Source organism: Lepidochelys olivacea (assembly GCF_965140295.1).
Source record: "Lepidochelys olivacea isolate rLepOli2 genome assembly, chromosome: 13".
NCBI lineage: Eukaryota > Metazoa > Chordata > Testudines > Cheloniidae > Lepidochelys > Lepidochelys olivacea.
Genome location: NC_140423.1, coordinates 36,538,118 through 36,543,977, shown reverse-complemented (window position 1 = coordinate 36,543,977; position 5,860 = coordinate 36,538,118). Strand labels below are relative to the sequence as shown.

Below are 5,860 nucleotides of genomic sequence, written 5' to 3'. Positions count from 1 at the left end.
TCATTTTGATCTAAAGGCATTAGCTTGAATTCTCTGAACTGCTGTGAAAGTCCCAAGTTTCCTGACAACTTTCCTCAGGGCCTCCTTTACTTCTTTGTTTCTCAGGCTGTAGATGAGGGGATTGACCAGTGGTGTAAGGATGGTGTAGAAGACAGAGAAGACTTTGGTCATGCCTCGCAGTGTGTTGATGTCTGGGAGCAAGTAAACAATGATTAGGGTCCCATAGTAAATGGTCACCACCATGAGGTGAGAGGAGCAAGTGGAAAATACCTTTTGCCTGCCAGTGCTGGAAGGGATTCTCAGGATGGTGGTGATGATAGAAATGTAGGAAGTCAGGGTTAATAGAAATGGTGGTAGTGTGAATAAGGAGGACAGCAGGAAAGCCACAAGTACCATGCTGTGGGTGTCACTGCAGGAGAGTTTTATCACTATGTTGAATTCACACAGGAAATGGTCAATTTTATTGGGACCGCAGAACATTAACATCGATATCCCAGATACTATTATGGAAGCAGCCACAAATCCACTAATCCAAGACCCTACCACTAGCTGGAAGCAGAGCCTATCATTCATAAGGGACACATAGTGCAGTGGTTTACATATCGCTAAATACCTATCATAAGACATCGCTGCCAGGAGATAGCATTCTGAACATGCCAAGACTCCAAAACAATAAAGCTGCATGAAGCAGCCACTCACAGAAATCCCCAGTCTGGAGACTGGCCAGCATCCTGGGCAGGATGTTGGAGGTGTAGCAAGTCTCTAAGCAGGACAGGTTCCCCAAGAAGAAGTACATGGGGGTCTGAAGGTGCGGATCAGCCACAACTAGCACAACAGTGAGGATGTTCCCGGCCATGGTCATGATGTAGATCACTAGAAACAACAGCAAGAGAAGAACCTGCAGTTCTGGTACATTCCCAAATCCCAGGAGGATAAATTCCATGATGAACGTTTGATTTCTGCTTTCATGTGTGCCAGGGGGAGTATCCATGGGAGGGGGGAAGAGAACGCTGCAATGATAATAAAGAGACATTTGCTTTTGTAGTACAGTGCCAACATTTACAATTCAATTATTGCAAAAAAGGACCCCTCTGATGATTACCATCCCTAGTCTTACTTGAAGAAACTGGACTGGGGTGTTTACCACCAGCTATCACTGCTGCTGGAGAAATCTAAACATTTTCCTCAGCAATATTGCTTGTATATTTCTCTTGCCACATGATCCGTTGCTGGAGTGACACCTCTCCAATGCACTGTGGGTGGGCTGCATTGTAGCATGGAACTGAGAAGACCTGGGTTTTGTTTCCAACCTTTGGTCAGTCATTCCACCTCTCAGCTGAGAGACCATGCACAATGTTCTGCATTCAGAAATATAGAAACAACTTCCTCTTGCCATCATGTCTGCTGTTTATATTTATGCCCATCAGTGTAGATTTTTTTATAGCCATTTCACTCTGATCATTCTTAATGGAGGACAGATGGAAGGGTGCATTGATTTCTCTACACTGGACCTTTTGGCAACCACATCACTTTACAACCACTCATTTTATTTTTAGTTTTTCCCCATATCACCCTTGGAGCCCAATAGTGCAATGAATGGAAGTCAATGGGACTGATTATAGTGTGCAAAATTAAATATGTGGGCAATTTTTGTAAGATCAGGGCCTTAGTTGTGATACCATAGTAATGTAGATGGATAGATAGATAGATAGATTTTTCTGTCCGTCTTACTAACCTCTAGCTCTGTCTGTTTCCTTCTGTCGTGTATGTCATTCAGAGATGTATTTGAAAATACTTTGGGTATTTCATTAACATGCCCCTTTCAGATAATTAACGCAGACGTTAAATGAAATGTGAGGTAACACTGGCCCTCTAACTTCCATTTTTTTTAAATCAACGCCCACTTGTATGGTCTGTTGGCCAATTCTCCACCACTGGCATTTCTCGAGAGGATTGAATAACACAGAACAAAGAAGTTATTTCATGAATTGCAGCTTTTCATCATTTCTATTACTTTCTTTTTTGAATTGTCTGAGAACAGAAACAAAAATTCTCCAATATATTCATGATATAAAAGTGCTCATAGAGTTCATCAGTAAAGAATATTTTGTCTCCAGATCATTCTCAGAAAGTGTGTTACTCAAAATTTACACAGAGGTGTTCTGTTACATTTCTCTGGCGGTGTTTCCTCCACCCTTCATTGGATGACTGCCTAGCCTGGCATGTACTATAAGTTGAGGCTTAAAGGTATCATTTAACTTTGTCTCCTGGGCTGTATTTCAGCTTGTTAATCTTAAGGGTCATGTCCTCAGCTGATATAAATCACAATAGCTCCACCGGCATTAATGCAGCTACATCAGTTTATATGAGGTGTGGGTCTGGCCTTGTGTGCTCATATGTTCATGGAACGCAAATGCAAAAGGGTTGTGTGACCGAATGCACCCCTCTATTGCAGTAATCTTGGTACAACTTATGCCTTGTGAGGTATCATTTGAAAACTAATAACTTGCTGGTCAATACTATTCTGGTGAAATGTATGTAGCAACATGATATGTCAAATTATGAAATCTCCCTCTATGATGTTATAAGCCCATGTCCAAAAGCACATAGCCCAAAACAAAGAAATGCATGTTTACCTCAGTTTACATATAAATAGTAAACAGGGTCCTCTGGACAGCAAGAGGGGGTAGACTGGTTTCTCAAAGACAAAGGACAAGCTGATGCCTCTAGCCATGTGTTATCAAAGTTGATGGGCAATCGCCTTTCAGGTGGCCATTCTTTGAGCAACTGGTTTGGAATGCAGTATCCAAAACAGAGATGAGAAAAGTATAGAACAAAGCAACAAGTTATGGAGCTGTTACAAACTGGTGGGTTGGATTTTCATGATGTATAGCGTTTTGTAACTTGTCAAAATGTATTATAAAGGTAACTAGCTTCAATGCATATTTCTGGAGCATATCTTTTGATTTCCATCCTCTTTGAAACAGCCCGTCACATATCAGAAGACTGTTCTCAGGTCCCCCCTCGGTCGTCTTTTCTCAAGCGTGAACACGCCCAGTTTTTTTAACCTTTCCTCACAACTCAGATTTGCTAAACCCTTTGATCATTTTCATTGCTCCCCATTGGACTCTATCCACTTTGTGCACATCTTTCTTAAGCCCTACACACAGTTGTTAGGGAAAAAGGGTTTCCCTCCCGTCTAGGGTTGAGGGGGAGCCTTCCCTGGACTTCTGTATTAGCCAAACAAACACAGAGTCAGGACTCTTAGATAAAATGAGGCACTTTAATGCTAGCAAGTACGACAGCTGAAGGGCTCACCAATTCCTACACAGAGAAATATGGTGAAGCCGAGAGCAAAGAACAAGGTAGAGCTTTTATAGCTTGGTTCAACATATTTTGTGATACCTCTTCCAGTTCAAACCGGTCAACCCCTGTTGGTCTGAGTCCTGAGGTATGAACATGGAGGCCCATCTGTATAAGGAATTCTTTCCCCAAACAGGGAACACAGGTTACACATAGTTCAAATTCTTTCTACCCATAAACATAGGGAAAGGACAGATAAGCATAGAAAAAAGACAGAAGCCTAGCTGTACATGATTATAGGGTTGTTTTCTGGTTCTTTTCTTTATCAGTTCCCCCCTTTGAGCCTGAAGATAATTATCTTACATGGCTCATTATTCATTGTTTAACATGTTCATATGCTTTTCATCTTGGTTAACAGCACCCTTTCTTACATATAATATCTTCACTGGGCTCATGGCTTTTGTACATACCCGGTGGAAGAGGGCACAACAACTGGACACACAGCAGAACAGCAGACCTACAATCATAAGGAATCCCACTCCATACACAAACAAGGTTTTTAGCCATCCAAAGTTAGGCAACCAGCTGGTGAGCCAGCCCCATAAGTCAAATATAGGAGAAAATATAGGTCTGCTTATGAAAGAAGACTGACACGTTTGCAATTATATTGGCACATTTATTTGGGCATAAGCTTTCTTGGGCTAGAGCCCACTTCATCAGATGCATCTGATAAAGTGGGCTCTCGCCCATGAAAGCTTATGCCCAAACAAATTTGTTAGTCTCTAAGGTGCCACAAAGATTCCTCATTGTTTTTGCTGATGCAAACTAACACAGCTACCACTCTGAAACCTTTAATCTATATATTACTGTGGAATCAGCATTGTACAATTTTATTTGATAGATAGATAGATAGATAGATAGATAGATAGATAGATAGATAGATAGATAGATAGATAGATAGATAGATAGATAGATAGATAGATAGAGCTTCTCAAAAAAATGGAAAATTGGAGTTTTGGTTAAAACTAAATTTTTCACAGAAAATTAAATTTTCATCAGAAAATCCAAAAAAAATGTATATACTTTTGTTTTAGGGCTGAAATATTTTCACTTCTTGGTAGTTTTTTGCCCTTTTTTAAAAATTTAAAGTCAAAATTTACTGGTGCTAATTTTCCCTATTGGGAAAAAAATCAACCAGCTTTGTCAGACAGTTAGATACATTGATTAAATGGCTAATCTTGCACACAATGTGTCAAAATATCCAATGGATGGAAGCTTATTCTAGAGAAATTCAAACTGTAAATAAGTAATATCTCTTCAACAGTGAGATTAAGTAACAATTGGAACTACTTATCCAGGGATGTGATGGATTTCTATCACCTGAAGTGTTTAAAGTATCTGGCTGGTGAATCTTGCCCATATGCTCAGGGTTTAGCTGATCGCCATATTTGGGGTCGGGAAGGAATTTTCCTCCAGGGCAGATTGGAAGAGGCCCTGGAGGTTTTTTGCCTTCCTCTGTAGCATGGGGCACGGGTCACTTGCTGGAGGATTCTCTGCTCCTTGAAGTCTTTAAACCACGATTTGAGGACTTCAATAGCTCAGACATAGGTAAGGTTTTTTGCAGGAGTGGGTGGGTGAGATTCTGTGGCCTGCGCTGTGCAGGAGGTCAGACTAGATGATCATAATGGTCCCTTCTGACCTTAGTATCTATGAATCTAATGCAAAACTAATGTAGGAAGTACTGAGAGAAATTATATTCCATATAATATGCAGACTAGATGATTGTAATGGCCCCATTTGCCCTTAAAATCTATAGAAAGATAGATAATTCTTCACTGTATTGGAACTGACCTGCAAGGTAAATTGTTAAAGGAAAAGAGTGATTTCCTGACCCAAAGACATAGTGAGAACAAGGTTTTCTTCCCTGATGAATTTGCACATTTAGAGAAAATATTGTGTTAAGACAAAATAAAAAAATCGGGAATATTTTCATTTCAAGGGGTTAAAAACAAGTTTATTTCAATAGTTTTTGTACAATTTTTTCAATCCTTTTTTTTTCATTTTGTTGAACATATTATTGAAATGGCTATTAATTCTTTTCATTTACCAAACAGTGGATAAATGAAACATTTTAAGAATCCTTTAAATGTGATTTTCTTTGAAAAAATATTAAAAATGTCATGATATTTTTTGCAGAAAATTACATTTTTTGATTATTTTCATAGGAAAAAACACATATAACTAAGGACCACACACATGAACAAGAGTTTACCAGAGGGGTGGGTGTTAAGGGATGGGGCACAGCATGCTGAGCTCTGATTGGGCAGGGATGGTGTCCCTAGCCTCTGTTTGCCAAAAGCTGGGAATGGGTGACACAACGGGAGACACAACAGGTATCACTTAATGGTTACCTGTTCTGTTCATTCCCTCTGGGGCACCTGGCATTGGCCACTGTGATAAGACAGGATACTGGGTTAGATGGACCTTGGGTCTGACCCAGTATGGCCATTCTTATGTACCTCCATTTCATGCAAATGTTAGCAAATCGAGTTTGCCT

At 40.0% G+C, this 5,860-nt stretch overlaps 1 pseudogene across 1 annotated transcript; it reads right to left on the bottom strand.

The window, feature by feature from the left end:
- LOC311529904 (olfactory receptor 11A1-like) lies at positions 1-991 on the bottom strand (annotated as a pseudogene). Its single transcript has one exon. The product of its transcript is annotated as an olfactory receptor 11A1-like (transcript).
- Positions 992-5,860: the final 4,869 nt, after the last annotated feature.